This window comes from Rhipicephalus microplus, chromosome X, assembly GCF_043290135.1.
Source record: "Rhipicephalus microplus isolate Deutch F79 chromosome X, USDA_Rmic, whole genome shotgun sequence".
NCBI lineage: Eukaryota > Metazoa > Arthropoda > Arachnida > Ixodida > Ixodidae > Rhipicephalus > Rhipicephalus microplus.
In genome coordinates, this window is record NC_134710.1 from 425,789,722 (window position 1) to 425,801,983 (window position 12,262).

Sequence of the window (12,262 nt, forward strand, 5' to 3'; positions counted from 1 at the left end):
ACAGCATCATATAGGCATCAATGCATTGAGAATTTCACGCATACTTTTGCTTTAAAAAACAGCGCTGGACTTTGGAGTAACAAAACAATAATAATTGAAATGATTTCTGCAATGAGTAATGTCATGACAATTACTTCTGAACAAAATATAACATATACACTTTTTTTCAGGCATAAAAAATTCACCAGAACATGAAAAGAAAATAAAAGAAAAATATGTACGCCAAAGCTCAAGCACAAAAAGGAGGCAGTCTCAAAGAAACTCTACAAAGCATCCAATCTCAAAACCATCAGTTATTGCATGCATGATAAACATTTGTTCAAGTAATGTCATTAGAGTGCAAAATGAATAGAAAATAAATGATTATATTCAAGCACCAGTGAACCACCTCGCCCGAGCAAAAACACGAATGGTGGTACCAAACAGTAAGTTGCAATTGAATGCACTTTAAAGCCTGCTGAAAAAATTAGTAATGTCTACTTAGTCTTTAGGGTTAATCTTTATTTTCACTGCACACTTAGTCATTCAGATCAGAGCTAGATGTTGCAAAAAAGGAGATTTTTTAACGGAATATGTTTTTGTACAGTGGTTCATTGCCATGTGGAAATCCTAACACTTTTTCCAGCACTTGAGAGGAACAGTGACAAAAAACATTGTGTTTACTCATCATGAGTGCAACCATTACTTACAACAATAAGTGCATTCCCAGTGCCGAGGTGTACGTTTAAGTATTGAACACTTCAGGTCAAATGTTGCCTGGCAGACTGTGCATTCGACAATTTTTCGTGATTTGGTGTCATTGCAGTGACACGTTTCCTTTGTACGTTTAATCTGTTTGAAGATACGCATTGACTGCAGCTCTGGCAATGTACTCCTGAAAGAAAAATTCCGCTTTTACTTTAGTAAATGCCAAAAAGCTCTCGTCAAAAGCTATCGTCGTCAGCGATAGCTTTTGACCAGAGATTTTTGGCAGGTCGTCAGCGAGGATTCCGTGAAAACTAAAAAATACGCTTGACGCAGCCCTGTCAGCGCCATTTGGGTCTGCACTTGCATATAGTATGCATGATTATGCTTGAGTTGTAGATTTTCATTTATGTACACCAGTGTGGTAATACCCTTCGTCAGCGAAGCACTTTTCATTGAAGCTGGACATTTGATCTCGAGCACGATTACCCACAGCATGCACACGACACAATACAATCTGGAGATGCCCCAATCAATAGCATGTTAGCTGCCACAAGGAGGGCACATTCTTCAACATTGAGCCCATGTGTTTTGGTGACTCCTGGTCTCTGAACGGCTGCTTTGCTTTTTTCTCCATTTCGGAGCTCCATCTCAAGTTGGCAACTAGATGTGTTTTAATATAGCCCATTGTTTCAGCGACAAGGCTGGTAGCTCCAATGCTGCATACTGCCAACCGATGCAATAAAGAGGTAGGAATCCTGCCTTGACGTTCCTTAAGCCGTCTCGGAGATTTTGCCTGATCACGAGTCGCCACCTCAATTTCACAACAGCGATCAGCGTTCAGCTGCACTTTTCTAGCCGTCTCCATGCCCCTGTTCTTGTAAAGGTCGCGAAGAGGCAATTCCGCAGAGAGCTGCTGGTGCCTGGCTGAACGTGCAAGGTCCAGAGCAGTCGTCTCGGGGGCAGATTCGGTCTGACATGGATGACAGGAGCAACGTTTTTGGTGCAGTCACCTGCAAAACAGCATTTGAATCAGTGCCCCTAGTTGTGACGCCATTCAGTACGATTACATTTGAATCAGTGCCCCTAGTTGTGACGCCATTCAGTACGATTACATTTGAATCAGTGCCCCTAGTTGTGACGCCATTCAGTACGATTCTTTGCAGCAGGGAAACACTGGTAGGATTTTCAGCTGTTAGATCACAATTTAGTTTTGTCACTTGTGCACCAAAAGCAATCAGTTCAAAGTCCTTACCTTCTTTTGATGGAAAATGCTGGACACTTACTCATCTGTGAAATTGGGTATTGTCTGGTGAGGCATTTCATTTTCAGCAAATTGAGGTGGTGCCTATTTTAAGCTTGTAAAATTGTATATCGGAGACTGGTGTTCTTGTATACAAAACGTTGAGTGCTTAGTTTCCAGTCTGAATGCCTTGTGTGTGACGAAAAAAAAAAACGAAAGCTTACTTTGCCTTCCTTTGATGACTCAATCCATTTACAGGACACGTCGGCAGGAGAGGTGTCGGTCAGGCCATACTGCACACTTCCCTCAACATTGAATAACAGTGCAGCAACGTGTGTGCAGCATTCCCCAAGGTTGAAATTTTCGTTCAAAGGAGCTTTAAGCATAATTAAGTATGGTCAACGGTAAGCAACGTTGCGATAACAAAATGGGAATGATTCTGCATGATAGAATACTACTGAATAAGACCACACGATTGTTCTCACCAAAAAAGCGATTAATTTAGCATGAGGCTGTTGCTTTCCCGAATTCAAATTATGGAAACCATCCGAGCCATTGTGGCATGGTTTCCCGAAACTGCTTCCACTCGTCGCGCTCACTTAATTGCGTAGCTGTTCGGTTGCTGATCATCAGTTTGCGGGTTCAATCCTGGTAAGGGTGGTCACCTGTTTATAATGGCTAAATAAAGAACCTTCTCTGTGCTGTGCGGTGCAACTCGTTCAAAAACAGCAGCTGATGATTGATCCGCAATTCTCCACTGTGGCGTCCCTCAAAACACGAGTCGCTTCGGGACGTTAAAGGTCCGCATTTATCGTACTGCTTGAGCAACATTTTTACACACGCGTGGCAATTATTTGTGTGCTATCGTGACTTTTACAAAATTTACGAAATGTTAAATTCCGCATCAGTCCTTTGTAGTTGGATTACTCACGTAGATACAAGAAAACAGCATTAAGGGCATCGTGGCACTGCACTTCGTCTTTTGAATTGTCTACTTACCCGGCCATACAAGCGCAATGAGCACTTTCAAAAGTTCCACTCTCCTTTATGACGCACCTTGCTTGGTACTTCCTAAAGAGCGTTTGGCTGGCCTCGACCGTCGCCGTGACGAAAACAACGCCGTCACCATCATCGCCGCTTTGCTGCTTTGAAAAACTTGTGGTTTAACTTTGCCACTTATGAACATGTTGTAAGCCTCTCCCATCTTCCGATACTTAAACTGTTCCCTCGTGTAAAAGCAGACTCCTTCAATGAGGTACACATAACTATCTGCAGCTGTCACGGCGGGACAGATTCTCTAGGCCTGACGTGAAGGCAAACCACGCAACGTCGTCGTCAAACGGATCCGGCTGTTCGTCGCCTCTAAACGAAAGCTTCGTCTGGTATCGGCCTTGCGCCTCGGCCTCAAGCTTCCCGAAGCAGCTACTCGACCTTGTTTAGCACTACAAGCGTGCCATCATGGGATCCAACGAAGACAAACACGGATACAAGCCCACAAGCCGCGAAAAATCTCCGTGCCGCCGGATCGCACAGCGTAAAACATGACAGAAAGTCCCCCACCGGAAGCTGCGGGGGCCAACACACGTGCCAACCAGTGTAGGTGTATGGGTTCCAGCGGTGGTGGCACCTATACACGAATTGTATAGAAATATAGCAGACTGAGGAGATAAAATTATAGTAACGGATGGGATATGCCAACAGACCTGCAGTGACATGAACGACAAAGCTGCCATGTTTGAAAACTCAGGTGCTTTCATAGAAGCATCACGAGCCCCATAGAGCCATTGCAAGTCAAAGCCTAAAGTTTCAGACGCTTAAACTCTTCGAAGTTGCAACTTAATAATCGATGTGCATGTTTCCACAGGCCACCGACGCTTGCTTCCACGGCGACGCGGATTTGAAAAGGTAGCTTTGGTGCAATCATGGATCGCTGTGCGGTGAAGCATACCAAAAATCTGCAGTTGTGCTGGCAAACGTTGGGGTTCTGGGCGCGGTTCAGCAGCTTCAATTTCGTCTTTTTATTGTTTAAAAAAATTGCGCATTCTACTACCTTTCGGCACGAACACCCAACAGCCATACTTCATTTTTATAGATAACAATGTAACATGCGGCCACTGCTGGAAGCGGGTAATTTCAGCATAGAAAACATACAAACGCTGGCAGTACGGCGGCTTCTTATTGTTATAAACGTGATATCGTAAAAACCGGTATTGTTGGTAGTGACCTCGACTTATATCGCTTTGTTTTTCAATACCAGTGCTAGGTGCTTTACGTAATTCCACTAAGGCGACAACCACAAGATTTTAACGGTGGTCCCATCGATGGAAATGATGTAACCTACATTATTATCAGAGAGTTGCCAAATTACAAGCGTGTTTAGGCATCGCCGCATATTTTCGGGCACGTGCTGGCTGGGATGCCTAAGCAAGCGAAATAAGCGTTGAAAATAGGAACATAGCCAGAAATGGTGCTACTTCCTCGGTCCGGATCATTGCCGAATTTCAGTCGTGATCCGGTTACTTCGTCGTTCTTTTTTTTTCTGGGATCAGGGGGGGCGGGACGTGCCAGCATGCGCCAGTTTGTCATTTCCAGATAGGCGGATGGGGGCATCTTGTTTCGCCGCGTCGCTTGTAGACTTTCGCAGTGTCTCGTCACGCTTTTTCTTATTTGCATCTTTCCAGCATATATAGTTACTTTCGGAATCGTCACGTTCAAAAATAGTGTTTTTGTCGATGGCTCGGAGACCGAATAGTTAAGTGTGATATTTAAACGTAAAATGGGGACATCCAAAAGTAGCATTCATCATGACCTGGCAACCGTGCATTTGGTACTACCTTGCAGACAATGATAAAAAGTAAATACGAGCTGTCATTTGAAGTTGCGCATATACCTCACTGTACAAAATAAATAAAGTGATTTTTTTAACTCCCTTTCGCATTTCAGAAACATTTCGTGTTACAATTATCTATACTTTTAAGAATGAAATACATTCAATATTAGCTTATTTTGGGCTCCTTAACGGAAGTCGCGCTGCTTTATTTTATTTTTTTTTTGGGGGGGGGGGGTGTGGGGGTGGCTTTCTTCGTTACGATTGTTCGCTCGGTACCATGCAGCTCACAACAGTGTTGCCAAGCTTCTCGGAAGGCACGCTCGCTGCCCGACGCTCTCGGTGGAATTCCCATCATACTTCTAAATCAAGCCGAGGTAAATCCATCGGGATCCGTCATCCACACTTAGTAGCCCAGCTGCGATAGCGAGGCTGGATGAAGGGTGAGGTAAAGCTTTGTGGTTGAGAGGGAAGCCTAGAGAAGTGAGTTTAGCCAGGCAGAAAGAGGGTATACGTGTAGAGGCTGAAGCAGGGTAAAGAGGAAGAGGGCAAAGCAGTTGGTGTGGAGGAAAGAACCGGCTGATAACATTTTAAATAAGCTGAGGCTCTAGCATTAAGGAATGGTCCCCACACATAATACGTTCGTTGTGGAATGTTTTAATTGACCAAGCTAAACAGGGATGCTGCCAAGAGCTCCGCTGTCTTCGCGACGTCAAGTCAGTTCAAGCGCCCCGCCGCGGTGGTCTATTGAAAGCTACTCGGCTTCTGACCCGCAGGTCGCAGGATCTAATCCCGGCTGGGGCGGCTGCATTTTAGATGGAGGCGAAGATCCTGTAGACCCGTGTGCTCAGATTTGGGTGCACGTTAGAGAATCCCAGGTTGTGGAAAGTTCCGAAGGCTTTACTGCGGTCTCTGTCATAAACATATATGGTGGATTTCGGACTTTAAACGACACATATCGAAGTCAGTTCAAGCTGCGCCTTTTTACAGGAAAAGCTGTATATCGCTGGGAGAAAGAAAATAAAACGTTCGGCATCGGTGTCACGAGCGGCCTCCAATGGCTGGGGTACAATCACGTCTTTTCAAGAGGCAGCGCACAGAAGGATGCAAAAACACGCACACATGAAACATGTTAACACAGTAGCTGCGTTCGCGTCCTTCATGTGTGCGTGTCTTTGTATCCTTTTGTGCGCTGCTTGTTCAAAAGATTATGGCTCACCAACTTGCCCATCAATACATATTAAACAGTGACGTCATTCTCAGTGTCGTCCCAACGCTGTCCATCTTGTCGCAGCCGATCACGTGCGCATCACTTTTTCCTGAAACCTTCCCCATGTTTATGCAACGTACAACTCAGAGAGCTCGCATTCGCAGGGTCGATGGTCCACTCCGGTTGCAAATGGAGGCCGGGGAGGCTGAGTACCGGCAGAAACAGCGTACCAATGATCCGGCAGCTAGCCTTCCAAGCCATGCTAAATGACGAAACGGAATGCAAGCGCTACTGGTGGGCGGATACTGCAAACCACGCTGGGAAGTTAGCTCCCGAAGTCAAACGCGTGCAGCAACGTTGCGGTGTCATGTGGTGATTCTTGGAGCGCCTTGGGCGGGGCGAACAGCAGCTCTCGGTGGGAGTTCGGCTAGGGCTGCTTAGTCTGTCACCGCTTGTGGTGAGAGAACAATTGCCGGGATTAACGCCCCGTGAAACGCATACACCCACACCAACTAGCCCAAATTCCTGCACTGCTCCAGCACCTTTAGTGGCACTGCCAGGCACACTATACTAAATTCCGTGCTCTTCTGTGCACAGGTTGGCGCAAAATATCGTTATGAAAATTGTTTTAAGACGAGCTATGCATGCCTTGGGGTTTCGCCAAGCTTGTCTGGTGTATTTCATAAATCTCGAATTGTTAATTATGAAGAGTGATGAATAAAACCTAGGACCTAATAGCGATTTTTCGCGAAATATCTTAAACACTTCTCCAGAACTTAAGGCTTTACATAAAATCTGAATTTCAATTTGGAATGCAGAGTGTCCAAACATAGCTGTCTCTCATCCAGAATACACTTGAGTGACTTAGAGACTGTAAAAAAAGGGTGAAAAGTGTGCCACAGTACTGAATGCGGTTCAAGAGCGAGTTGCAAAATTAATCAGTAAGATGGTGGGAGACTCAAAGGAATATCCAAGTGAATCTCCACTCCCAATATTTAAAAAAAATAGGACTGATGACTTTATAATTTATATTTCAATTTATAATGTAGACTTTATCAAAGAGTGCACCCCAATTGAAGAGGGTATCAAGCTGAGGTGAACGGAGATTGACCTATGCCCTTCGTGGGCCATGGAAAAAGTGTTGAATTCATGTATTGTGCATGTTCGCAGAGACAGCAGCCAGCTCTAATTCTGTGAAGTCTTATCCGATTCTCCTCGTCATCCAGCAGGCTCTTAAAACCTACTGTTCCGTCTAGGTTTTCAGGAAGTTGTCAATTTAAACTCGTGAATGAAGGTCACAGCGTACAATGTGAGGCTCAATGTTGCTCAAAAGTACTCAATTTAAGAATGGCCGCAAGGCCTAACTTGGTTTCAGCAAATGACTCATTAGACCTAAGATTATGTGCTTTTTGCTAAAAACTGTGCAGTAATCACTGTCCAAGTATGCGATTTCCTTTATGATCAGCGTACAATTGTATCATACAGATGTTCTTCATTAGGGTTCTAAATGATTTCATATTTTTTGCAGTGTAGGCTATCAGCTCACAATAGCCAGCTTTAGTGGCAATATTGTCTGCAGCTGTCATCCTTTGAGAAATACAAGCCGGAATCAAGATGGTGATCATTCATCCTGCCATGAAGTCATGAAAGTGCTTGAATATTCTTCGTAAAAACACCCTTTGCAGGCATCATGTTAGGTTACGAATCACATTTATTGCTTGGAAGAAGAGTAGATTTGTACAAGAAGCCACTTCATGTGAACTGCTTAATGAGTGGATGGTCAAAAGCTTCCCACTAGTTACGAAGGCCCGAACCACGATTCGCCATCCTCATCATTACCGGGCGCATCATCAACAAAGTGTGCAAGCTACGTAAACACCTTACAGAGGCACACTGGGTACTGTGTTAATATGCAAAATGATGGCGATTGTTGTAGTGGGTACCTAGCTAGTGTACCTAGAGTAGGCACCCCATGAAAGTTTACTGAACGCTCTATGGAAGGCCACTCCTCCAGCCTAATTATGCTGCGATGGTGCTACATCGTCCACATAGACCGGACATATTTAGCCCGCTTGTTCTTCTGCGAGTGATGATGTTACGGGGAATAAAGTATACACTGATGAACAAATGTGTACTGGCGAATATACTGGCGAGCTAATGCGTACGACGCTGCTGCAGTCCGAGCACGTTCCCGTTCAGCACTTCGTCGTCGTCATCCTCAGGCATCTACTTAGCCCGTGACATTACCCGCCGGCGGCAGAAGCACCGTCCCGGTGCGATCAATTCTCGGGGCGTGAGAAGTATGGCTTGAGTCGTGAGACGTGCACTATATCGGTCGGGACTGAAGCTGGTACTGACGTGGTATGGAGTGGAGCTATCTCATAGGTCACGCTGGTGACCTTGCGTATGACGCGGTAGGGGCCAACGTAACGGGACATCAGTTTTTCGCTGAGACCAACACGACGTGATGGTAACCACAGCAAGACGAGTGACCCCGGAGAGTACTGTACGTCGCGGTGCCGGCGATCGTAAGCACTCTTTTGGTTAAGCTGCGAGGCACATAAACGATCCCGGGCGACTTGGCGGGCGATGTCAGCTCGGGCCAGGGCATCACGAGCATAAGCAGTCGATGAGGCGGCGTCAGATTGGAGCATGGTGTCCATGGGCAAAGGCGGGTCATAACCGAACAGTAGGTAAAAAGGGGAAAATCCAGCTGTATCATGACGTGAACTGTTGTATGCGAAGGTAACGAAAGGTAAGTGGATGTCCCAATCTTTGTGATCCTTGGAAACGTACATCGCTAACATATTCGTCAAGGTACGGTTGAGGCGTTCCGTGAGGCCGTTGGTTTGCGGATGGTACGCTGTAATGAACTTGTGGTGGGTAGAGCAGGATCGCAGGAGCTCGTCGACTACTTTAGATAGAAAACAGCTGCCGCGGTCGGTGATCAACTGACGAGGAGCACCATGACGCAGAATGATGTCATGAAGAAGGAAATCGGCTACATCAGTAGCGCAGCTGGTGGGGAGGGCGCGTGTAACGGCATACCGCGTTGCGTAGTCGGTAGCAATAGCAATCCACTTATTACCGGTGGCCGACACGGGAAAGGGTCCTAGAAGATCGAGGCCGACTCGGAAAAATGGCTCATCTGGTACTTCATTGGGCTGGAGGGTACCAGCAGGTCTCAGAGCAGGTGTCTTGCGGCGCTGGCAGAGGTCGCATGCCGCAACGTACTGTCGCACAGATTGGTAGAGGCCAGGCCAAAAGAATCGGCGGCGAATGCGGTCATACGTGCGTGACACCCCTAGGTGTCCAGCGGAGGGGGCATCATGCAGCTGGGCCAAAACTTCTGAGCGAAGATGCACAGGAACAACGAGTAAAAGCTCAGCACCATCAGGGCGGGTGTTGTAGCGGTGCAAGATGTCGTTGTGAAGAACGAACAGTTGTAAGGAGTGGTCAGGGTGGGGAGAGTGCAGACCATTGATAATAGCACGCAAAGAGGGGTCGCGGCGTTGTTCAGCAGCTATGTCGGTGAAGTCCGTAATTGAAAGAACGAGGGCCTCTTGCTCATCTTCCCTCGTGTCAGGGGGATCGACTGGGTAACGGGACAAGCAGTCGGCATCCTTGTGAAGTTGTCCGGATTTATAGGATACGGAAAAAGTGTACTCTTGTAAGCGCAGCGCCCAGCGACCAAGGCGTCCCGTAGGGTCCTTGAGTGAGGAGAGCCAGCAAAGCGCATGGTGGTCCGTAATAACTGAGAATGGTCGGCCATACAGGTACGGTCGGAATTTCGCAATGGCCCAGACGAGAGCTAAGCACTCGCGTTCTGTGATGGAATAATTTTGTTCCGAGCGCGACAACAGACGGCTTGCATACGCGACGACGCGGTGCATTCCTTGTTGCCGCTGCGCGAGCACTGCGCCTATGCCGTGGCCACTGGCGTCAGTACGAAGCTCCGTAGCAGCAGATGGGTCGAAGTGTGCTAGGACTGGTGGATTGGTGAGAATGTCGACGAGCGACGAGAAGGCGTTTGCTTGCTGTTGGCCCCAGGTGAATGCGACATCCGTTTTGAGGAGGCAGGTTAGAGGACGGGCTACTTCAGCGAACTTCTCGACAAAACGACGGAAATAGGAGCACAGTCCCAGAAAACTTCGGACGTCCTTGACTGAGCGGGGTGTGGGGAAGTCGCGAACTGCTCGGACTTTCGCAGGGTCTGGTTGAACGCCCGCAGCGTTAACAAGATGGCCGAGTACGCAAATTTGGCGTTGCCCAAAGCGGCATTTGGACGAGTTAAGTTGCAAGTTGGCACGTCGAAAAACATCAAGCACTGCGGACAGACGGGTAAGATGGTCGTCGAAAGTAGTCGAAAAAACAATAACGTCGTCAAGATAGCAGAGGCAGATGGTCCACTTCATGCCTCGAAGGAGAGAGTCCATCATTCGCTCAAATGTCGCGGGGGCATTGCATAATCCAAAAGGCATCATCTTGAACTGATAAAGACCATCAGGAGTCACGAAGGCCGTCTATTTATGATAATTTTTTGAACCACAGTTTGACATTTTGTCACTTCAACAAAATGTACGATACAAAGAGACCTCTTAAGGGCTTATATGTTCTTGATGTCACCGTAGCTCACTGGCTGCTGTTACACAGTTGGTTCGAACCTGCTGCTTTCTGTTGAACCCACCTGAACGGTTCTATGCTGTGTGTGACTGTAGAGTACTGGTTAACTACGAAAATATTACTAAGTCAAAGTGAACACATAATTCTAAAAGTAAGACAGAATTTTACAGCCTGCCTTTACACTTTTATAAAGTGATGAATATTCTGTTATTGATCATTACCACTAGCATAACACCTGCTGTAGGCCTTGCCTCACGATTTTTTTGAAACTACAAGTTATTATGTGTGCCATTTTGCGTGGAGGGGTTTGCTTGTTAATAAAAATAGTTCAGAAGGAAACATGTTTTGTTCAGATTGGTAGGTGTAAAAGTTACTGCCAGCAATGACATGTAACAAAATTTTGCTGTATTGTAAAGATGATCCAAGAGGAATATCTTACAAAGTTTTTGAGGCTGTGAAAGCCTAAAAAGACCCTGCAGTCTTCTATTTTTTTAATTGCCTTTGTCTTGCTCCTATTTTCTTTTTCTGAAGAGAGCGAGGAGACTGCACTGGCGATTCCCTTAGACATTAGATTGCAGAACATTCCATTATGTAACACCAAGCCCCCCCACCCTTCCCTTCCCCCCAAGTGTCTAAGTCACACTTAACAGTTTTTATTCTAATTGATAAATTGTATTTTTCATCTACTTATAGCAAATAAACTTGTTCAAAATCTAGTTTGTTTCGAGACTCATTTATATTGCTTTGCCTAACACCCACCAATACTCACAGCAAGGATACTACCAGATGAATTGGTCCCACCTATAAAAATGTCTGATTGATTGATATGTGGGGTTTAAGGTCCCAAATCCACCATTTGATTATAAGAGATGCCGTAGTGAAGGGCTCCAGACATTTCGACCACCTGGGGTTCTTTCATCATCTTCATCATCATCAGCCTGACTACGTCCACTGCAGGAGAAAGGCCTCTCCCAGGTTCCACCATTCAACCCGGTCTTGTGCTTGCTGCTGCCAATTTATAACCCCAAACTTTTTAATCTCATCTGCCCACCTAACCTTCTGTCTCCCCTTAACTTGCTTGCCTTCTCTAGGAATCCAGTTAGTTACGCTTAATTGCCAGCTGTTATCCTGTCTACGTGCTCCATGCCCAGCCCATGTTCATTTCCTCTTCTTGATTTCACCTATGATATTTAACCCCGGTTTGTTGCCTAACCCCTTCTGCTCTCTTATTTTGTCTTAAGGTTACACCTGCCATTTTCCTTTCCATTGCTCACTGCGTCGTCCTCTACTTAAGCTGAACCCTCTTTGTAAGTCTCCAGGTTTCTCCACCATTGCTAAGTACCGGCAATATACAGCTGTTATATACCTTCCTCTTGAGGGATAGTGGCAATCTACCTGTCATAATTTGTAGTGCTTGCCAAATATGCTCAACCCCATTCTTATTCTTCTAGTTACTTCAGTCTCGTGGTTCGGCTCCATGGTTATTACCTGTCCTTAGTAGACATAGTTTTCTACAACTTCAAGTGCACTATTACCTATCTCGAAGCGCTGTTTTCTTGCGAGGTTGTCGTGCATTACTTTCGTTTTCTGCACCTTAATTGTAAAACCTACTTTTCTGCTCTCCTTGTCTAACTCTGTAATCACGAGTTGCGGTTCGTCCCCTGAGTTACTCAGC